The sequence below is a fragment of the Diplotaxodon limnothrissa genome, linkage group LG2, assembly GCF_057381915.1.
Source record: "Diplotaxodon limnothrissa isolate DT_005_m linkage group LG2, D_limnothrissa_male_GT1.1, whole genome shotgun sequence".
Classification (NCBI taxonomy): Eukaryota; Metazoa; Chordata; class Actinopteri; order Cichliformes; family Cichlidae; genus Diplotaxodon; species Diplotaxodon limnothrissa.
The window spans coordinates 7464477-7489278 of record NC_140597.1 but is presented as its reverse complement, the minus strand read 5'-3'; the positions used below and the strand labels follow the sequence as shown (position 1 = coordinate 7489278).

Here is a 24802-nt window from a genome sequence, read left to right as displayed (position 1 = left end):
ATGATCACATCAGTTTCTTAAAGCACCTTTGTGTTGGTCCTTAAGGCCAATAATACCAGATTTAAATTTCAGATTAACATTTGAATTAAACAACGAAAAACTACCTGAAACACACAAAACAGCACAAAAGTTAGTGGTAATGTTTCTCATAGTTAATAGGAAGTAATATGAAGTGAAACTTCCTTTTTTACTACTTCTGTGCCCGTTGGTATTTTAATACACTGACTAACCTGCGTATGTCATTGACTTCATTAAAAGTGACAGATCCTCTTTAAGCGTGTCAGGCGCCATTACAGGCCTATTTAGTAGTTCCAAAGTCCTCAGAGGCTCAAATCACATCTTTAAAAAGCCACTATTGACCTAGAATTTCCAAGGTGGATTAGGGGCAAAAGCTGAAAAGGTGAGAGTGAAGTGACACCACTCCTGCATTTTTTCTCTTTCACCCTTTCCCCATGGGGACTGATTATCCACATACACCTGTGACAGTCCTTAAGTAACCTCAAGGAACAAGAGACCACTCACTAGATCCAGAGTGAAAACAGCAACACAAAACCTCAGTCCAGATTCTAATAACTGCTCATATTCAACTGCTGTGTCCTATATAATATCCGAGCCTGAGGCTAGAGGTTGTAAAAAAGGTTTTCTGTTTGACATGAATTGTCAGATAGAAATTTTTAAAAAAGCAAAGGGACTGTTAAGACCTGTGGTTTTTGTTTTGTGCACCTTTGCAACCACTCACCACTGTTTAGAAACTAAGCTTTTGCTTTTTGTTTTTTATAATTTTTGTATATATACACTACCAGTCAAAAGGTTGGACACATCATTTCATTTAATGGTTTTTCTTTATTTTCATGACTATTTACATTGTAGATTCTCACTGAAGGCATCAGAACTATGAATGAACACATATGGAATTATGTAGTAAACAAAAAGTGTGAAATAACTCAACATGTTTTATATTTTAGATTCTTCAAAATAGCCACCATTCGCTTTGATTACTGCTTTGTACACGCTTAGCATCCTCTCGATGAGCTTCAAGAGGTAGTCACCTGAAATGGTTTTCTAACAGTCTTGAAGGAGTTACCAGAGATCACAAGTACTTGTTCTGCGATTCCATCTCATCCCATGGCTAGGTCATCTGGCGTAGTACTTCATCACTTTCCTTGTTGGTCAAATACCCCTTACACAGCCTGGAGGTGTTTTTGGGGTCACTGTCCTGTTTAAGAAATAAATGATGGGACCAACCATAAAGGCCTGATTCCCACAGTCTCCTCTGAACAGTTGATGTAGACATGTGTCTGCTACTGGAACTCTGTGTGGCATTTATCTGGGCTCTGATCTGAGGTTAACTTGCGGTTTCTGAGGCTGGTGACTCTGATGAATTTGTCTTGGTCTTCCTTTTCTGGGGCTGTCCTCATGTTAGCCAGTTTCGTCATAGCACTTGATGGTTTTTACGACTGCACTTGGAGACACATTCAAAGTTTTTGGAGTTTTCCAGACTGACTGACCTTCAGTTCTTAAAGTAATGATGGACTGTCATTTCTCTTTACTTAGCTGATTGGTTCTTGCAATAATATTAATTCTAACAGGTGTCAAATAGGGACGTCAGCTGTGTCCCAACCTGACTTCTGCACAACATAACCGATAGTCCCATTAAGAAGGCATGAAATTCCACCAGTAAACCCTGTTTAACAATGCCATTCATTGTTAGACCAGATGATAGACTTGTCTTGCAGAGCTCTTAATATCCTCCTTGTACTATTTTAGGTCCAAATATATAGAGTGATATATTTTTATTTATTTTCTTATGTTGTAGAGCAGCTGTATTCAAGTGTGGTTTGTTTTAGCCAGTGAGATTATTTTAAAATCTTTGCACTCAATAAGCATACAGAGGTCCTTGAAACTGCTGTTGAATTCCAGATTTATGCCTCTGTGTCAGCCTGTTCTGCTGGTCCCACCAAAAATGCATTAACAGTAAACTGATTTATAGCTCAGTGTTGGGTTTTACTCTGTTGATTGCTGATGCAAGCACCATAACCATGTTGTGCATTTATTGTATACTTAAATTAATGTTTCCTGCATGTTGTGACATGGGAGGGCTTGCACTGGCAATTATTTTGCTAGATAGAAAACAAAACAGTCTTTTGTAGTAAAAGAAAATAAATCAATTGTGATACATGTAAATATTTAATGAACACATTTGTGTTAGAAAATGTTTTAAGGGAAGATTAATGAATCATGTTGTCACATGTTTTCTTGAGTTCACGCTCAACAATCTCGAACAGCAGTGGCGACATGCCTGAAAAAACACGAGCAGACGTATATTTTGAAGTATATTTTTCAATCACAGTTATGCTCAAAGGCAATGTTTAACTGGGAGGGAGGCATAATTTAGATTTTTTTTTTCTTTTTTTTTTCAAAGCAGCAAATCTGTATTGTTCAATTTTAACGCGTCTTCAACGAAGTCCTATCAGATGGCATCCAAGAGTAAAAATCCAACATCTTAAAGAAGCATTCACACCTGCACTTATTGTTTCCTTGAAAGTGGCAGCCTCTCACCATCTGTCAGTAACGCCGTTGCCAATAATGGTGTTTAAGCTTCTCTGAACTTCAGAAGACTGACGAGCCCTTTGATGAGGGTGAAAGCTTTCAGTTGGTTAAGTTGATTGATTTCTGTCATGTAGCCACAGGCTGTTTGTGTGAATGGAGCCCCGATGATATTATCTGACTGGGTCTTTTTCTCGGAGGCCTCTTTTTAGTTTGATTAATTTGCTTCCTTGCTAACAGTGTTTGAGGAGTACTTTGCTGCTGGCAAATTCAAAACAAAGTGTAACTATGAGTGAATACCAGAGTTGCGTAATTCCATCACTCTCCTTATGTTTGAAGACAAACATTCAGCTGATAAATGAACATGAAGAGTGTCCACTGGAACAATTTGAGGAAAAAATAAATAAAAAGTTGCCAAGAAAAGAAAGCTTACTTTGGCAGATGGAGTGTAATAATCCAAGTGCTTTAGATTATCTCACTGATTCTTTTTTGTGGTGGTGGGTGGTTTTTCTTGAGGTGTTAGACACAGTAAAAAATTCGTAGTAATCTATGTAAACTGGCAATTACCCCTCATCACCTGAGAGCTTGTCTTGTACTGTTTAGCACAAAACCTGCATAAACTGGAAAGACAGCTGGGTCCACATATTTGCAAAACTTGGAAGGCCAACATGGACTTTACATTGACATTTACTGGGTTGGCATCTCATTTGATTTCAGAACTGCTTTAATTCTTCATGGCATAGATTCAACACAGTGCTGGAAACATTCCTGAGAGTTTGTGATCATATTGACATGGTAAAATCATGCATTTTGGATGATTTAAAACTGGTTTCCAATCATCACACCACATAATCCTGGACTCTGGATACACCCATCAGAACATATGTACATTCTCAGGTAGGTTGTAGTTTTTAATAAGTGCTCATCGGATAACAGTGGGCGCAAAGTCTGCCAAGAAAATATCTCCCATATATTGATTCAAGGCTGGATGGTTCTATGGTTCCATATTGTTTACACCGAATTCTGAACCTGCCATCCAAATGTCACAGCAGAAATTGAGATTCAACAGACGGGCAACATTTTTCCAATCATTTATTATCCTGTTTTCATGAGTCCTCATGAATTGTGGCCTCAGTTTTGTATCCACAGTTGACAGGAATGGCCCCTGGTGCTTTCACCCATCTGCTACAGCAGTAGATTTGACATGTTGTTGCTTCACAGATGATCTTCTGCATACCTTAGTTGTGACAAGTGGTTATTTGATTAATGTTGCCTTCCTATTAGCTCAAACAGCTAGGATTTTTCACCCAGAGAACTGCTACTCACTGGATATTTTTCAGCAGGTTGGCTTGACCATGTCTACTTGCCTAAATTCACTAAGTAACTGCCATGTCATTGGCTGATTAGATGTATGCATGTGGTGTTACTAATGAAGTGCTTGTTGGGTATTTTTCCAAGCACTTGTCTCAACTTGTTTAGAGTCTCTTCTCTCTTGTCTACTGCCTAAGTCATAACATGTTTAAGCAGTTGAGAATAATAAAATTCCATTGTGAAATGGAATTGGGAAAATGCTACTGGGTCAGACAAATCAGCAGTCTAATCAATGTCCTCAGAACATCTTTACAGTATAGATATTACATCAGTGGAGATTTAATCCTAACCAACTATCTGCAGTATGTATCTGCAGTGGTATTTTACCTTGGAACTTGGATGAAAGTGGGTTTTTTTTGTTTTTGTTTTTTTAATGCATTCATTGTTATGCTATTCAACAAACCTGCACAAAATTGCAAAATATCATTCAGCTAGAACAAGTATCTATGGTGGTGTTCTTTGAAATGATAACAAAAGATTTTGCAAAGGCATGATAAGTCCTGTGCAAAGGTTCAATGGAAGGCATCCAATACAGACTAGACTGCAAACATGTTTACATAGTGACTGATTGACAACGAGAGCCAAACTAATCCTACTGGAATGGGATGCCGTATATCAAGTTAAAATGCCAAACGGGACCAGACTTGATGACAGCTCTTGGTGTTTGCTACGGAAAAGTTGAGTTAAACAGCAAGGAAAACATGAAACAAGACAGTGGCGGGGAAAAAGAACGTTATAATTGTTAAAGAGTTTTAAATACTGATGATCGTGCCCTCTGAGAACAGTCTCTACACACTTCTTAAGATGCCTAACTTGCTATGAGGATCATTCAAATTTTCAGAAGATTATTTTTTAGACTATGATGGTAGTGTTGAATAAAAAAACATTTAGCTTGTAAGACTGTGAAAGATTTGAATGAAATTCTGAGTACTCTGTGGAACAAAACAGCCAAAAGGTGTTTTTAAAGTGAACCAAATTAATATTTATCCCATCCAATAAAATGAAAGAGCCTATGGTGTGATAGCATGATATAAGAATGTTTACCAGGGCAGCATAACTTTTTTGTAGACCCAAAGAAATGGCTTCTGTTGAGTTATACAATATGTTGATAAAGTAATCAATGGAACATCTTAAATTTGGGAACAGTGTTGCTGCATCTCTTACACCTTTTCCATTGATGCAGTGCTGCTGCAAGTGTCCTGTCTGGAAGTAGTTCAATATATTGCCACCAAAGAAAGCTGGTACTGGTGCCAAAGGTGACACCACAAAATTGCTCAGCCCGAAGTTGGAATTTAACCCTTTTTTGCAGATACAGCCAGCCATGATTATTTTGCCACTGAACATCAACATGTGCTTGTAACACTACATAATCAACAGGTTTTAGGACTGATTATTAAATGTGGGCCTGATCTCAAAAGGAACCAAGGCAGAAGCTTAGTTGCAGTGCCAGCACAGGCTGATAGAAGAGAGGCAGTTGAGAGCTATTTAAGACTGATGCATATCGAAGTTCCAGTTGTTATTCATCATTATTTGGATTTCTTTGTAGTTGTCTTTGCAGTCTGGATTAGCCACTTCAGAGTGTTTTGTTTTTTTGCTACACAAACGCTATTGATAGGTACACATGGAGAAGCCATCATTGTCTTTCATAGTGACAAAAAGCTCTTATTAAGTCCCGCTCTCTCTTCTTCTGTCTGAACTATAAGATGGAAATCCTTTGAATCTGGCCTCCCAGAGGCTGTTGGCATTTTTAGGCATTTTGATCCAAGTATCTTCTTTCTGTGGCCCCAGGCTGTTTTGAAAGGCTGCCTGACAAAGGTCTGTACTCTCCTGTATCATTCCATGATGTCATTCCCAGTTTGTGGTCATTGTCATTCTTTCCTGCAAAACAGACTGAGATATGTTTAGTTTTCTTGTCACTTTTTTTGCAGTACCTGCCATGCATTACTATGACTACAAGCTATGCAGGAATGTAATTTTGGAAGGAAGTATTCTGTTAGAGAAGGATTCAGGCTATATTGAGGAAGTACCTTTCATCACTTACCTTAAGGATATGACAGTCTACCACATGACCTGCTAACTGTAAAGCTTAAATGATGAGGTGTTATTTCAGGAGGATAATAAAGTTTGTTTTTTCCAATTTGATAAAATGTACTAAGAAAATCATAATCAGTAATCATAGATAAGACAGAAGTTAAACCGTTGCTTTAATTTTATTATCCTTTATGGCCTTTCAATTAAATGTAAGGAAATTAAAGGCCATTATAGGCCAGCTGTTTTCAAGTGCAAGTATTATTACAGACAGATTCCCAAGTGGAAAGAGTCAAAGCTTATATCCTTTTGACATGGAGTAAAAGGTCTAAGTGAAGCATGCACAAGGCATGCATACATACAGCCTTTTCAAGATGCTAGTCACTGTCATCACACAGAAGTTTTTACATTAAAAAAAATGTGCTGTTTTGAACAATTTTCATGAAACTATCAGGGCAGAGATATAGAAGAAAACTCAACCAAGTCTTTGTTACATGAAGTAGTTGCATGAACATTTTCAGAATTCTTGTTAAGGAGGTTTTAATAATCATTTAGGGGCATTACCGCTTATGGTTCAATCTCCAGGTCTTCCAGTGCATTTGTTGAAGTGTTGTTGGGCAGAAAAAAATGCTGTACAAATGGGTGAATACTGCTTGTAGTATACAGTGTTTTAAACGGTCAAAGAGACACTGCCTACACTGCTTACAGAGAAGCATTAGAAATGCCACTGATTAAGCTAGTCACAACATAATTAACATGCAGCACTGAGCTATGGCTGTTACTACTCCCATACAAGATTGGATTCTGTAGTGTTGACAGTTTAATGCAGTCGCTTCGGTCACTGACACAAATGAGAAATCCCTGACGGTAAGATGCTAATCGATCTCTAATCCTGTGGTTATGATCTTCTTAACCACAGCCAAAGCCTTCTGAGAACTGGTGTGTTGACATGGTGACATTAGTGAAAGAGGAAGTAGCAGGAATTACACATTTGAAAGCGGTTGACTGATGGCTTTTCCATTCACACTTATGAATGGAAAGGTGTATCTTTTGACTATAGTGTTTTTAGATATAATCACTAGCTTTCATGTGGATTTGTGCAGTATATATCCGTAAGTATGGACTGTTAGCAAAAACATGTATACCTTTTAAACAAAAATCCAGATGGTAATGAAATTATGTTCTCAGCAAATGCCTGTCAGTCTGGGTACAGATGGGTCTTTATAAACACATGCACGTTTAGAGTGGGAGGTGATCACATGATGGTTTACTCAACTAGATGACAGATTAACCCCCTTTCCATTTCAGTGTGTCTGAATCCCTGTATATTTGTTCTCATATTGTTGTAAAAGTGGCTACGCATGCTGAGGTTTCAGGTTAGCTGAAAACCAGACACTGCCATATTAATCAAATAAACTTGGGTAGGACATCAAGAATATGTAGGCTGTTTGATATCTACTGAATCGGGGCCAAGATAACTGTTATTCCTCTGCTGTTGGACTCCATGCCACCCCCCCTTGGCTTAGTCATGATAACAGCTGGAGGACACATCATAAAAACATGCTTCTGCAGCCACAACTCAACGAGTTTTTCTTTTTTGTTGGTATAACAATCATTTTCTCTCGCATGTATTATTTCTGTCAATTCAATTTTGTGTGTTCTGTTTTTGTTCTTTCGTTTTTTCCCCCCACAAGTAGATACTACTTTTTTTTTTTTTATCATTATTTTAACATTATGGATAATTTTCCATTCTCACATGGACTTCCATAAATTTCCATAGTGGATATTTAAGGCTGTATCTACCAGAGCAGACTTACACAAGAAACGTGCTGATGTGATGCAGAGAGGTTCAGCTTATCTATTAAAATCTGCAGGTACTTCATTTGCACAGCCAAATATATTCAAATAATGTCAGTCGTTGCACTTGGTGAAAGCAGCATTATCCAGTTTGACCAATAGCAGCTTATATTTACTCAGTGTCTTTATAGGTTCTCAGGCATCAAAGTTATAACGACTGAATGACTTTCTGGTTTGTGAAGATGTTTCACAGGTAAATCTGTGTGTGCTAATGGTAAGAGTGTAATTCTGTTTAATGATGGTTTTTCATGGTGGACACAGACATGTATCGCTCCTCTGTCAAGCCAGCTGTTCCTGTCCCCCTGTTCAAAATTTTAACAGGAGTGTCCTTGAAAGAGGGTATTTTAGGTGCAGATTTACAGCTTAGCATCGCCTTGTTGAGCTGGCTCTGCTCTGTTCAGTTCAATTCAATTCAGTTCAATTCAATTTTATTTATACAGCGCCAAATCACAACAACAGTCGCCTCAAGGTGCTGTTGTTCCATGTATCCATGTAGTGTTTGTTATTTTTTGATATTTTACTTGGTGTACCCTTTGGGAGTTAGTTTAGTCTTTTTTTTTTCTTTTTTTTTCCAAGCGTTAATAGCTAGTGGGTCATCTGAGAAATGACAAGTTAGGTTTAGGAATCAGCTTCTTGGCTCTTAATGGGGGGAAAAAACTAAGGTTGTTTTAGTTCTTAGAATATTTTAATATGCCAAAGTGTTTCAAGGCCTCTTTAACCTTTGTTACATTCACATTTGATGAGACTGTCTTATGACCTGCTCACGTGTCCAACTTAATGCCAGAATTATGTAATGCACTGTCCATCTATCCAGGGTGTGCTCATCTCCTCACTAGATACTGTATACTCTAGCAGAGACATTAGTCCACTGCAACCTATAATGAAGTGCATATTAATTAAAATTGGTTAGAATTATTAAACAGCCATCTAGAATCCAGCAATGAGAATATCTGCTGCTACCTTGGGATGTCTTTGGCTTTCTGTGTATGTTTATTTTGCCTGATGGGGCATGTCTGCCTATGACAAGGTGAACATACTCATCTTGTTCAGCTGTCAGCGCTGTGTGTTCATGCACTGAAAGAGAAAGGAGGAGAGATCAAGGCAGCCTGGCACTTAAACTGCAGTGTGACACACACATACACATTCACAGACAATAAGGACCACTGTGAAGAAGTGACAGCCGGCTGTGTGCCAGGGCTGAACAGCCACCCTCTGCAGGGAAGCTGTTGGTAACTGTTGTTACTTACCACACTCACTCTGACAAGAAGCATAACTGACATAATAACAGCATCTTACTGTGAACATCAAGCACTTTAGAGTATACTTAAAGTATCTAGAGTGCCCTAATAGAGACTGACATTAGAAAGCCAGTAATCATAGCTTTCACCATCCCTATAATACGATCATTTCCAGTGTCTTCTTGCATAAGTCCCCATTTTCACTCACATTTCTATTCTATTTTGCAGCATCTGCTGTTGCGTGACCTACCAAGAAAGTTGGCTTGTGGCAAGTACAAAGTCAGACACTCAGCACCCTGATGAAGTGTTAAGTCTGAACTCTCTAAAAACACTTAATGTTCATTGTAGAAGGATTGTGAGTTTTCAGGAGTAACATAAAAGCCAAGCAGGCAGAGAAACTTTCCTTTTTGTTCTTTTCTCTAGTTTCCAGGAGACAGATAGCTGAATGTAAGGATAGACAGCTGCTCGTTCCAAAAAATGTTCAGTTATCTTTGATAACCAGCTCCACAGCCTGGGCGGGCGTGCTTTAATATTCCACATCAGCCTTGCCAATTTTGTTGTTTGGACTGATGAGTCACAGCCCTTTTTTTTTTTTTTTTTTTTAAACTTTCTTTTTTCTCTAAGAAAGGCCAAATTCAAAATGAAACTACAAAAGAACATTTTGATCGTTGTTCAGCTCAGTACTTGTGCATGGCTGACATTTAGCATCAACATCAAGTACAGGAACTGTAAAACATTTTTATTAATATTTTTAAAGGAAAAGGAAAACCACTCGAAGGCACTCTTGAAGTAGATACTGTTATGCAGTTGTCTTGTAATTTGCTGTACTTCCTCATGAAACCCACAGCTAGAGTTAATAATTTTCTTTGTAATACCCCATAAAATGAAAACATTTAAAGTTTACTTGAAGGTTTTGCTTTTCTTCTCATTAAATGTGAGATGAAGTTCAAAAATGACAGGGATCTGTGCAGCCGTGCAAAAGTATAGTCTGTCAAATTATTCAGGTTAATTTAAAATATTCAGCACTTGCTTTGTGTAGAAGATAAAGGGAGAACAAAGTTACATGTGAAGTATGGCCTGTACAGACAGTACTGCCATCACTACTGCTCTGAAAGGATCTGCAATATATTGGGAATATTATGAGATATTATCAAAGCTCTCACAGATCAAAGCGTCACAAGCGTGTCCTCTAATCGTTATCTATAATTACAGGCCATACCTCTTTCATGCAATCTCCCATTGCTCTATTGATTGCCCTTATTCAAAGGCAAAGTGGGTCACTTTGCATGCATCCGTTTAACTCGAATTTATTTACTGCTCTGTTGATTTTTGACGTGGCCTTAGACTAGCAAACATTTGCAAATGTTCAACGCTCTCCAAGAGATACTTGTAAAGATCTCTCTTTGGGTCATGTGCTGACCTCTCTCAACATCTTCTGGAACCTACTGAGTGATGTACAAAATGCAGATTTGTTGTGCAATAGGCAGCTTTCAAGGCTATAATTAAACTACAATAAAACATGTTAATTAATATTAAGGCTTTACAAGAATTGTTACCAGGATTTCTTTCTGTATGCAGTAATTGGAACTATTTGATAGATCAGGCAGAATGATGTTTCTGCACTGTCCAGGGATGTTTCTAATTGGGTCATGAGCTGGTTTCCTAGTTTTCTTAGTTGAGGCGCTGGGGAGCTGGACTCTTTCTGACTATCAAGGGAGCAAGTGTGACCTGTGCTGCATGGCTGACTGACAGTCACAGTCACATAGCAACAGTTTCAGGCTGCTTTATATAAAAAGACTATGCTCAAGTTCCCTTCCTTTTGCTTTAGGCTTGCTATGTTTTGATGTACATGATTGGCTGAAGATCATGCCTTGGCTCTTGTCACAGCAGTGTTTGTTGGGCATCGGAGTGTTTATCACAGAGCTGGTGGTTTGATTCCCGGCCTTGTTTTTTTTTTCTCTTTTTTTTTTTTTTTTTTTTTTTTTTTTTAACCAACCTGCTGGAGCCTAATTCAGGTGACACGGTGAGCGATAAGACGCACTCATAGACTCTGTATGAGGATGATGGCCAAGCGCTTTGAAGCTGCATTCTTTTTTTGTTGCCGTTTATTGCAGTAAGACATCCACAGGTAACACTCAGCTTGTGGTTTCACAGTTGGACGCCACTAACCAATTAGTTATGGTGGCTGCTTTTGCCTGTGGGCAGACTACAAGTTCATCATCACAGGGCTTACACAGAGAGACAATTTCAAATATAGACATAATTAGCAGTAACCTTACTAGCATGGTGGCTCCAGAGTACAGTGGTTTACGCATTTGCCTGACAAGCGAAAGATTTTTATTCTGGGAGGGGGGGCTTGTGTCAGGAAGGGCACCCAGCATAAAAGTCCCACTGTGGCAATGTCTCATGAATAAGGGAGCAGGTCGCTGCTACCTTATACCACAGTGTAAAACAAATAGATACTTAAAATCCTCTCAGTTATTAAGTCACCTAACTTTGACTGGCGACATTTGGATACATTTTCTTTCTATGATTATTTAATTTTACACATGTTCTTGCTTTTCTATTTATTGATTCATTGATTTTATTTATTTATTTTTGTATAATAATAAGTCTATATTTGCTGATCGGTGCCTTGGCACACAACACTGATTGTGATTAGTGTTTAAGGACCGTAGTTTGAGTTTCACTCTGAATAGGTTTTATAGGTTCACTGCAAACAAATCTACTTTATGGGATTAATAAAGTTATCTGGATCTGAAAAAGTTTAAAGTAGTTTTTAATTAATGTTGCTTGCGTGTATTTGGACTACGGGAGGAAACCACAGCACCCAGATGAAACCCACTGAAAGCAACATGCTTGAGAACGTTTTTCATGTAGGTAAATGTTTTAATGACTAAACATCAACATGCTTGCATTGCCCCTTTGTACAACTTACAGCTAAAACCACTAAATGTTAGACAGAGTTGACATTTAAATTTTAACTAGAGTTAATATTTAGTTGTTGTAGGTAGTTGCTGATGGTATTCAGTTTTAATTCAGCATAAATGTTCTGGAATTCTTGAATCAACTAGAATCATCCGCTTCAGTCTCTTATAAATAGGGATGGGTATTGATAAGATTTTAACGATTCAGATTCCATTTTCGATTCTGTTTAACGATTCGATTCCTTATCGATTCTCTTATCGATTCTTTTTTTTTTTAAAAAGGAGAACACTAAAGTCGATTAGCTTAGAACTGTGTTTTATATCTTCTCTTTGAACAAGATAGAAATTTAGGAGTAACATGGCCTTACAAACCCAACAGTGAGATCTTAAGAGATCCAGCCTACGGCTCTTCAATGGGGTATCACAGGGTCCCCAGGAAAAAAATTGTAAATGTAAAATAATAAAATAAATATTCTTCTGTAGCAATAACAAAGTTTAACATAAATTATTCTGTAGCAATTACACAAGAATATCCAGTAATGTCCCTGCCTACAATTAAACACATTCACTTACCAAAGTGAAATCGGGGGCATCTGCTGTGGCAAATGGGTGCAAGCCTTTGACCACAAACTTAATCACTGCTCGGTGACATTCGTCTGTCCTGGCCTGAAAGGAGACGCTACCGGTAGACTGCAGCGAGAACTGCCAGCATCTGAGCCAGACTCTGTCTGCCTCTCTCATCATGGTCACTAAATGCAACGCACAGTAATAGCAGGTTTTGTAATAAGGTAAATCGCGCTAACATAATATGCAATGCTAATTGATTAGTTACCTGCAGTATTAACGGGAGAGGACGTGGAAACGCTACCGCTGCTGCTGGGTTGAGCTTCGCTAGTCCGGAGCGGATCAAAAACACGACATTCGTTGAAAGCAATCGCGTGTTTTTTGAGCAAATGCTTTTGCATGTTCGTAGTGTTTCCTCCCTCTGATGAAATCTCTACTTTGCAAGTATTGCAAGTTGCCCTGTTGTCATCCTTTCTCATAAGTTGTAACCAAACTTTTGAGCGTTTGCGCCGCTCAGGCGCCGTGTTTCCTACTGGGTAAAAGACGCTACTCAACGTGATGACGTCATTCGGGGCGACTGGAATCGATAAGGGAATCGTTTTTAAAAGTGGCAAACGATTCCAAGGAATTGAAACAGTGGGAACCGGTTCTCAACAAGAACCGGTTTTCGATACCCATCCCTACTTATAAAACATCTTTCTGTTGTTTAAAGCGAAAGGTAAAACTGTTAGTCTTGTTTCACTGGAGGTATCAAGATGACTCAGGTTCACCATGAATGGAGGCTTTTAATACTGAGTGGGATGGTTTTCATTGTCTCGCACACAGCGTTGTACACATGACTCCGTTCCCACTCACCCCAACATTCCTAACCCCCTCAGTCCCCATCCCATTCAGACACCAGCGTACACACACACACACACACACACACACACACTGTTACACACATATTGGTAACCCCCCAACAACAATGCATGCTGTCACCAAAATCTGGAAAGTGACACAATTGTGCCTCAGCTGACTGGCATTTGTCTGAACTAGCCTGCATGATACAGCATGTCAGTGTTTTTCTGCTATATCAGTGAATGTTTGTTTAGTCTATAAAAGATCTTTCCGTGTAGTTACAGTCTACATAAGTTGATTTAGATTTCTCACTTGAAGGGTTAAATGCCTGGTTAGAAATTCTTGCAGCTACATCTGCTAACAACTAATTGCGGAAATTTCTCTTTGCTCAGAGAAACTCACTATTAAATGACTCCTAAACAATATTCCTTTTGTAGTGGGATTTTTTTTTTCAGTTGTTCTTGTTTTCCCATACTTTCAGGTCCAAGAAGCTGTATGGGAGAGGCAAAACCTTCAGTTTATAACAGAAGAACATAATGCTTGCTAGATAACATCTGTTTGTATCCCTCAGTGCAAACATTAAGTTTATTTGATTGATTATTATTATTTGGTGTTCAGTTCAACCTATTAACTCATATTTGCTTTAGAATAAGTTTCAGAGTCTCTCTTTCTCTTTTTTTATATTTGCTTTTCTTTTGGATTTGAATGAAAAGCTGTGTTTGTCAGCTCCTGAGACAGCAAGAGGGGTCCTGGTGGTGAATTTGAAACATCTATTGATTCACACGTAGTCTTAGAGAAATAAATACAACTGTGGAATATTTGGCTGGCTGTCTGTGTAAACATAGATCCTCACTTCTCAGTTTGTGTTGAGAAATCGGAATTTATTGGAAGATTGAAAACTCTAGGTGGTCCAGCTAATAGTGGCATATTGTGGTGATTTCCTTTCACCCATTTGGATCTCATCACCGAGCATGAAGTTTAATTGGCAAGATGAGAACCAGGGCCACACAAATATACTGTCAGCAGATGTTACTGTAACAAGCTGTAACAGTCTGGCAAATTATTCTAATAGCATATCTTGCACCTACATTAATAGATACATAGTCATTCTTCTCTTAAGCAGGGAAGATGAAACAGTGAGCTACTGTGCTATGACTAAGTGCTGTTGAAGTAAACAAATCTTGAAATGAATTATCACATTTTATAAATTCAAACAATGTTTTACACAAACATGGCAAAACCTATATGCTGATCATGAATTCGTGTACATCTGCTTAATTACAGCAGTTTACTACAAAAAGAAAAGAAAACCAATCCTAAACTCTGACAGTTGCCTGTTGTTAGTATCTCATTGGCGCTGCTACTAGCAGGGTAAAAAGTTCAGATTTCCCCTGGGCCCAGCCATGCTGAAGATACAAGCAGTCACTGTAATGAAGGGGATAAAAGTTTGCGCTAGATGGCATGTGTTTAGCTTGTACAGTAGGAGCCCTGTTTTCTCTGACTGCAGCAGGTCAGCCTCTGTGTAACGACAGCAGCAGGCAGAGGAGCTGGACCAAAGCCAGCCCTTCAATTCAGGGAGCCTGTTTGTTACAAGTTGGCAACAATTTAATTTTGGCAGGGTATTTACTGTACCCAAGATTGGCAAAGGCAAGCTCTGCTAGAAATATTGTATATGAAGCCCTCAATTGACCAGATACTGTAACTCCCTCTATATTGGCCTCCAATCTACCCTTCACTGCAGACTGCAGCTTGTTCAAAATGAGAGGCACACCTCTTAACTGGAATTGGCAGGTTTGACTCTATTACCCCTATCGTCGCTGACCTGCATTGGCTTCCCATCAAATACCGTATTGATTTTAAAATTCTATTGCTTACCTATAAAATTATAAATAACATTGCTCCCAGCTATCTTGTTGAACCTCTCAGCTTGTACACTCCTGGGAGAGCACTGAGATCAACAGGCCAACTGCTCTTTGTGCAACCTAGGTCACGGCTGAAGAGCAGAGGTGATTGCACTTTTGCCATAGCTGCACCCAAACTCTGGAATAATCTTCCTACTGCTATTCGCATATCTGAATCGGTTCAATCTTTTTAATCGCAGTTGAAAACCCATTTATTCAATCTAGCCTTCCCTAGTTAGTGTCTGTATCCTGCAAATGTTTTTTATGTAGTTTTAATAATTTTATTCTATTTTATTGCTGAATAATCTCTTAGTCGAGTTGTGTTTGTATTTTCTTTTGCATATTTTCACTGCGCTGTGGCTAATTAGTGCTCTCCACCTGTTGGTGTATTTATACCCTGTTAATGTTTCTTTCTCTAAATTATTGCATTACTGTAAAGCACTTTGGTGTACCGCTGGTTTTAAATGTGCTATACAAATAAAGTTGTATTGTATTCACATACACACTGATATTAATTAAACTGACTAAATTACTACCAGACTGCTAAAACCTCTCTTGTATAGACCGGTGGACTTGTGCGTTCACTGTTGTTCTAAATTGGCATTGTGACATTTAAAAAACAAAATATATTATTCAAAGCCAAATAGCACCCTTACAATAGGTGATACTTTTATACAACTGGTATAAATACTGTTTGTTACTTAAAATCTGCAATATTTTAGAGACCAACATTCAAGAATATGACTGAGTGTATATATATTTTGAATGAGCTACATTAGGAACTAACAGTGATTGTAGGCTGGGGTGTTTTGCTACTCTTTCATGTCATGTCACCTTTTAGAAACCAACTAACACACTGCTCATTTAGTTTGATAGTGCAACAATCATTATGCAATATCTCTAGTTTTCTTGCTCAGAACACTACTGGCTCCCACCCCGAGTCCGTCTTGGTAACAATGTCAACTTAATACCTGCAGTGGAGTAGCTTAGCTTACAGTACCGGTCTTGAGTGATGTTATCCCCATCAGCTTGCTTGTAACAGAAGATAAACTCTAATCTTGACTAATCTAGCCAGCTGCACCTCCCTTCTTTGGGGGCTAGCTTGACAGCTCCCCCCACTTGGCTTTAGACCAACTTTGACACCATCGTTATATGAAAACAAGAAGCTTATCTGCATGTGGTGTAGTGTGATGTTGTGAACTGAGTTATTAAATGAAATTTTTATCCTGGATTTGTTTTTCTCTGATAGATCTATAGCTCTGAGTACAGGGAATATTGACTCATGATACCCTATGATATAAGCGAACTGTCAAGATCATATGTTACTTGCCTTTTAAACTATTTCCCCCGGGGCAGCACAGGGCAGAGATGCTTTAAACTTAATATTCATTTTCACAGCATGTACTTCAGAGCTCAGTTCCATGTTAATCCTACTGCAGCAGGAGTAGAAACAACCAGATCTGTCACCAGTCCATACAGTATCAGATTGCTGACAGTATGCAGGCTTGTGTATAAACAGTAAGTAATACAAACTCTATGTAATAGAGTGTGGGCTGTCGGTTTACATGATCCTTTCATGGAAAATTCCTTTAAAGAAGTTGTTACTTACAGGTTATTTGAGCATTTTAAGAGTTTACCTCCTAATTACAAATTAGTTTACAATATGCCACCAGAGTGCTATCGTAGAAATGTCTTTTTCTTTATTTTATTTTTATTGACATTTCACCATGTAGAAGATGTTTGCCCACACAGAATGATAGGTAGGTCCGTAGTTTTCTGCTTAGGGACTCTCGGTTCTTGGTTTGCAATTGTTACACCAGCTTTTGAACAGTTCAAACCTTTGACATTGAAATGATGGCTCCTCTAACTGTTTTCAGCATTTCCACTGGTAGATTGCTCCATTACATCACAACAATTACCTGAAGAGAGCAGCATTTCTACTCCACATTGTGCCCATCAGTTCTGGGAATCTGTCAATGAGTCACACAGCTTCTTCTTTTCTCCAAGCATAATATTTGTCTCTGATCTGGCACAAACATCTACATTTTCTTAAAACAGATGATTTCCATATCTTGTAATATTACAGATACAGTTATAGTCTTTTGTTTTTGTTTGCTACTTTTTTCTTTTTCTTTTGAGGGACTGACCCACCCGCAGCTCAACATGATTAACTTTAGTAATTTACTCAAATGTGGCTGAGCTAGTCATCCAATTCATGGAATGACTATAGTGCCAAAAAGATAAATCTGAGATGTGTTATCTCCAACATTTTGTCTGTCTGTGTTATATCAACAGCAGAATTGACCCATATAAAACTTCTTTCTTTTTTTTGCTATTTCTTGTTATTTTTGATATTTAAGAGAACATTACAGCCACAATGCTTTCAGCCCTACTGCTTTGAAAAAAGAATTTTGGAAGTATAGTCCATTATTTTGCTCTTTGAACGCTACAGTATTGGTCCAGGGATTCTTTCTTAAAAACACCCTGAACCCCTGGGGAGAGGTACAATGGCAGGATTTCTGTGCATTTTGGGAAAGGAAAGCTTGGCTTCAGTGTTTCATTTTCCTAGTGGAAGCTCACTGCTAACTTGGAATGACAAACATCCATGGTTTCCTAGGGTGAAAAAAAGCACTTAGCTTTGGGAATCTGTCAGGGAACAGGGATTCCATTACCTTCCAGTTACCTATTGAAAGTTTGATTCCTTGACATGGGAGAGTGGGTGGCATCTGTGAATTTTGTAGTCTTTGATGCTTTGTGTTAAGTGCTCATCTGTGTTTGGGTAGTCTTAGGGGGTGTAGGCATATATTTAGCTGGATATATTTTTTTAAAAGTGTAGTTCAACATTCAAAATGAATTTAAGTTGTATTAAAGGGGCCCTGTTAAAATCATATCATCATATAGATCTGTATTTTTAGATCTGCTAAAAATGGCATTGCACGATTCACAGTTTAAATTCTTATTTGTACAGCCTTTCAGTTAAGACTGTCTGAAACAGCCAGTTTTTAGCTCCCTTCCTTGTAAGACGACTTTCTTTTATTTGGTTGCCCATTATAAACAGAAGGTTTGAACAGCAGATGGGTGGGACTTCAGAGCAGGTGGAAAAAAACCAACTGTCTCAAAACAAGTGTGTAGCCTGTGGTTGTGGCTTAGAGCAATTTCTTAACCATATGTTTACATTAATTTTGTAAGCTTTTGGTCATGTTTAACTCAAACATTGTAATGCTTCATCATAATTACACTGTTGAACAAAGCGCGTCTCAAACGTCCAACAGCAGAAGTCACAGTAAACAGGCTGATTATCTCCGACTGATCTCGTGTTGATACAGTGTTTCAGCAAAGCTCCCAATTTGTTCAGTCCTTCTGAGGACAGAGCTTAATAATGAGACTAAAAAAGAGCATGTTGAGACACGCAAACAGCTTAAACCAAAATCTAGTTCTAAAATAGAAATTTAGAAGTGTTTTGGTTTGCCTTGGCTGTGATACAGGCCCCCTTTTAATATTAAAGCATGAAGATGAATGTAATCATTATCTTCTTACTTGTTTCTAGCAGTAAGATCTGTTGCCTGGATACTGTCTGAAGGATGGTGCTTTTAATGTGCGTTCTGCAAAATTTTGGTTTCCAGTTTGACATTTTCTGTCATAATGTCTTTACTTAAAGCTTAAGACCTTTTTTTCATAGGGTTATTATTAGCTTGGACATTAGGTTGTTTAAGATCAGTACAGAATTAAAACTGTACAAGCTCTAAATCATACTCCCAGTAACAAGGTTTTTGTGTTATCTTGTTGTGGTTTCTGTACTTGCTAATAAAAATATAGAGAAAACACAACTAGGAGTTAACTTATAAAACTTGCTAATATAATGAAGGAACTCATTATGTTTGGACTAGTAATGCATCTAAACTATTTTAAAGTGTTTTAGGCCTTTACCACGCTGTCTTTGTACATTTAACCACTGAGTCAAGTCTTTCAGTAGCTATTGGAGATGTGTTTACTTGGTAGCTTAAATGGCCCTCTGTTTCAATAAAAGCACCTATTTAAACCTGTTCGATCTAACACTGGCGTCAAGATGTCCATCCAGCTAGACCAAGACCGAAGTGGCTGTCTATTTTACTACAGCTTCCAGTGTGGCTACTGGATAGATGTTTCCGTCATTCACAGGAAAACTGTAGCAGGCAGGATATTGGAGACTAGGAGAGGCCCCTGTAAAAACCTGCGCGCTTGCAAAGCTTAGGTCAGACGGCCAGTATAGACACGGAGGTTCTTTGTTTCTGATCCTACAGAGCTGTGGGGAGCAGTCAGTTAAATTCAGCTAGGTATGGTATGCATGGTATGGTAAGGCATGGCTCTGCATGAGATGGTTAATGTTTAACCTCAGTAACCATCATTATTGGGTTGTTTTTTTAATCTGTATTGTATCCAGAGGACTTGGCCCTAAAAAGGCTAGACTATAGCTCAAAGGTCATATCACTCTTGTCATTCATTGTGAGCAACTTTGTGGGGTCTGTGTCAAACTGGAACGCCATTTCTTCATAATTTTTTTTCCCCTTCACAAAGTTGTCTTTTATAAATGAATTCACCCTTTCGCTTGCTGTGTCTAACTTCACTCAACATGTGTGTAACATGATCTGGGTTAGTAGAATGGGGATTTGTAGCAGCTAAATTGAAGAGCCAGAATCTGTGCCACTGAGAGGAATTCAAAAGCCCCTAGAGTATTTCCTGAGTAGAGGGGGGTTTGAAGGTTTATTCTCACTCATGTTCATCCCATAAAGCCAGTTTGGGGGTGACAGTTAAGGGCTTGTATCCCCCTGTCCTACCCAAAAGGCTAAATGCAAATATAGAAATATATTAAATTCTCAATTGTAGTTATAAAAAAAAATCAAAAGCAGGTTTCACATTCATAATTTTGTACCTAACAAAGATACATTGTTTTAAGACAAAAAAAGACATATAACCCCCTCTTATCTTAAAAATTTCCATGCGAGCAGCCTTGCAAAAGTAGCAAATAGGCCTCTACTGCTGTCAGTGTTTTTTGTTCTCCCAAGCACTTTAATGGCACAGTTGAACAAATATTTGTGAGTCAATATACAGATATCAAATGTCAGTTATAGCACCCACACCTGTGTTGTCCTCTAAGGACCTCGTTTGTGGGACCAGTATTTAGCTGTCATGTGCTATCTCTTTAATAAGTGCATTAAAGTGAGTCTGCTTGCCCTCAGTTGGGACATTTCTCTTTGCAGCAACACTGTAAACTGGTAGGATTGATATTAGAGTTTTACTTTCGCTTAATGGATGTATTGGTAAAGAATTTTGACTGATTTCTTTACAATTCAGCAATAAATTTGGTCTCACATCGTTCAGTTGTGTGTGAGGCCTTTAGACAAATCATCCATAAGTGTATACTATATGTTCTTTAAGTGTCAGCTCAAATGGATCACCATAACGTCTTTCATTCAAAAGTGTTGTTGCATTACTCTGCCTATTGCCCACTAGACTACCGTGAACACAATTAAATATTGATTTAGGAAGTGTCACACAACGGTTTCATCCCTGTTCCTGTGTAAACACACTCGCCACATGCACCTTTCTGAAGCTGGCAACCAACCCAAAAATATAAGCATCACCTTGCAGCTAAAACAGGACATTTTAATCAACTTAAACCTGCCTGTCATCTCATAATATACCTCACCTTGGACTGTACTCCATCGTCCATTTTAGTCCCCTCTTCTTTTTTGTCTTTTACCCTGACAATTGCCAAGTCATTCCCAGGACAAAAATATCTTCCCCTCATGTCGACTCAAAGACCCACCAAGCATAGAAGAGTATTGGAGGAGAAAACACTGGAGGGAGTTGGGGTGGAAGTGAGCATCTTTGGGGGCCAGGACTTCAGTTAATCCACAACCCAAACATTGTTCCATCATCTAATCTGGGTGGAAATGGGACGGACTGGCTGGAATACTAACATTTAGCTCACAGCGCTGCCATTTTACTTGCAGGAAATTTGGCATGTTTAATCAGAGGGGGCTTATCCAGAGTTGAGGGAAAAGGGAGGCATAAAGAAGAGAACTGGGCATTGGAATTCAGACAGTTAAAGCTCTTAGGAAAACATGTTTGGAAGAGAGCTGTCTCCTCTGCTCTAATTCAAGGTGTATAGTTTGAATGTATGTTATACTGCTATAGTCTAAAGGGTTAGCAGAGTAACAAGCTAAATAGAATTTTAGGTATTTTAAACACTGTAGCACTTTGAAAAGCCCCCTTGTTGTTATTCACAGCTAAATATACAATAGCACTGGGCATGCCTGAGTAGAAAAGGAACTGTATTGTGTGTGAATGGTGTGTGGGAGTGTGTGGCACACTTGGTAAGCTGTTTTTTCCTCATTGAGTAATAATCACAATGAGAGAGATTAATTTGTAAAAAGAAACCTTTTGATGGTGTAGGTTAGAGTTCAATGAAACAGTTTTTACAAACCTAATTAATACAACATATTTTGTTTGCATTCCTCCTGTTCTTCCGGCTTGTTCAAAGCCATGTTTGAATAGTTAATTCAGAATATGAAAAAAACAAATCAAGTAAAGAAAGTATATTAACCATCAAATATCTAGCTATCTAGCAACTATTTTCTTCTGCTGATTGTCCCCTTGTGGGACAATCAAAGGATTATTCTATTCTATTCTATTCTATAGCATAATTGTTTTCTGCTCTCTTGGTTAGAAATCTTTTCCCAATCCAAATTTCTCCTACTGCGCTCACATACAGCTTTACAATTTGCTACACAAACGATTTATTCTGCAATTTCTCCAGTGTTGTGTAGTACTTCAGCCCTTACTTTAACATAATACGGTATCTGCAGTTCTTTTTTTTCTTTCCTTCTTTCTTTCTTTGTTTTTTTTTTTTTCATATTAAATGCCAATGCTTTATTCTTGAGATGTTTGAAATTTGACCTTCTTGTTTAGTGTCAAGCTTCATCAAAAGATATGTTTATGTGAATGCTGAGCCATCTTTTCATCCAGCATTTCATCTTTGATGTGAAAGGAAATGACAAAGAACGGCTTTTACGGCCAAATTTAAAGAACTAACAAAAACAAAATGGCGAGTTTTCTCCTTGCTCGTGTCCTAATGGGATTAATGGGTTAAAATGCTTAGTTTTATATAATAATGGCTGTTGAATTTAAAAAGATCCATATAAAAAATAGTATAATACTTTTTAATGTCATTGGTTATTAAATGAAAAAACCTGTGCTGTTATACACCGTTGTTTACACCATTATGGGGTATTAAATGAACAGCTGCATTGGCATTGCCCACATTTCTATCATGATCCATGGAAAATATTCAAAATTTAAAGGGAAAATCCTACTTAATGTACCTGTTTAAAATGTGATGACAACGTGTTTACTTTGCAAGAGGCCACAGCTTGCATGGTTTCCAGTTGACATTATGAGTTTAACTCCCAATGATATCTATTGACACCATATATTTAAAGATTTATGGATGCAGGAAAGGCTAAGACTGCATCTTTTGCAAGCACCCTTTGAAAAGTAAACTAACTTGGATGACATGTGCAACTAGTAAATTAAAAGTAGTTTTTGAATACTCCCTTAACAAGGTAGTGGCAACAGATTAAATGTTAGTTTAAACTGTGAACTTAACTTTGTTAATATTGTGCCATATGTGTCACCTCTCTCATGAGTGGGAGTTGATTCATTGCTCTGTTGAAGAGAGATGCAAAAGTTGAGCCAAGTGTGGAAAACTTGCTACACTCCAAGTTCACCTACTAGTCTTTGGGAATTACTGTCACAGGGTGTTTAGCTGAATGTAACAGATTTGGTGTGTGTGACTGTGTTTGTCTGTCTTTTTCCTGCTAATTGAAACCAGGTGACAAGCGGTTGGGCACTTGCACGCTTGTATGCAAGGGTGAAAAGGAGAAGTGGTTACTATTAAAACTGACAGTCGTGTTGACCAGTGTCTCAAGAGTAGAAAATTATTTGTATTACGAGTAACATGTAGCAGCATCACCACCAACATGGGGCACTCAGCACTCAGGTACAGTTAAAAAGAAAAAAGAAAAACATGAAGGTCATAACACGAGAAAACCTTTCAACTTAAAAGCTGTTTTACCTTTGAGTGAGAGAGTCACTTTCTACTCACTGAAAACCAAAGAAAAAAAATCAGCAAGACAGAAAAAAGCCTGGTTGCATTTGGAAAGAACCAAACAGGACATGTGTTTTATATTCTGACATTTCAATTATGATATCTTAAAACTAGGGCCTCCAGTTAACTGACTTCTGTGTGTCCAGCATTACGTATCTCCATAAAAATCAGAATAACTGCAGTCTTTAAAGAGCTGCGGTGTTTTTACAGTGATGACTAACAAATGTTAATATCAAAAACTTCTGTCATAATGTAATCAGGATTATAAACCCTTTTTACAATATTACAATTCATAACAATAAGACTTATCAATTACCTTTAAATGAGTCAGCACTTTGCATGTGCAGTTTTAGGAAAGTTATTTAAGGATTCTAAGCAATCCTGTGAAAAACTGAGACACCCTATGATTCAGTAGCAGCAATATTGTGAATTACTTACTTTATCGGTATCTCACATTGTTGGCCCACTTTTCCTTATATCATCGCTTATCTTCAGTGAGGTTTGCCAGCAATAATGTACAGTGGGGCAAAAAAGTATTTAGTCAGCCACCGATTGTGCAAGTTCCCCCACTTAAAATGATGACAGAGGTCAGTAATTTGCACCAGAGGTACACTTCAACTGTGAGAGACAGAATGTGAAAAAAAAAATCCATGAATCCACATGGTAGGATTTGTAAAGAATTTATTCGTAAATCAGGGTGGAAAATAAGTATTTGGTCACCTCAAACAAGGAAAATCTCTGGCTCTCACAGACCTGTAACGTCTTCTGTAAGAAGCTTTTCTGTCCCCCACTCGTTACCTGTATGAATGGCACCTGTTTGAACTCATCATCTGTATAAAAGACACCTGTCCACAGCCTCAAACAGTCAGACTCCAAACTCCGCCATGGCCAAGACCAAAGAGCTTTCGAAGGACACCAGGAAAAGTATTGTAGCCCTGCACCAGACTGGGAAGAGTGAATCTACAATAGGCAAGCAGCTTGGTGTGAAAAAATCAACTGTGGGAGCAATCATCAGAAAATGGAAGACATACAAGACCACTGATAATCTCCCTCCATCTGGGGCTCCACGCAAGATCTCATCCCGTGGGGTCAAAATGATCATGAGAACGGTGAGCAAAGATCCCAGAACCACACGGGGGGGACCTGGTGAATGACCTGCAGAGAGCTGGGACCAAAGTAACAAAGGTCACCATCAGTAACACACTACAACGGCAGGGAATCAAATCCCGCAGTGCCAGACGTGTTCCGCTGCTGAAGCCAGTGCATGTCCAGGCCCGTCTGAAGTTTGCCAGAGAGCACATGGATGATACAGCAGAGGATTGGGAGAATGTCATGTGGTCAGATGAAACCAAAGTAGAACTTTTTGGTATAAACTCAACT

General features: G+C 38.4%; 1 protein-coding gene across 3 annotated transcripts in view; it reads left to right on the top strand.

The window, feature by feature from the left end:
- Positions 1-24802, top strand: part of LOC146638156 (LIM and calponin homology domains-containing protein 1-like) — an 82488-nt gene that overhangs the window by 1113 nt on the left and 56573 nt on the right. The window lies entirely within an intron of this gene.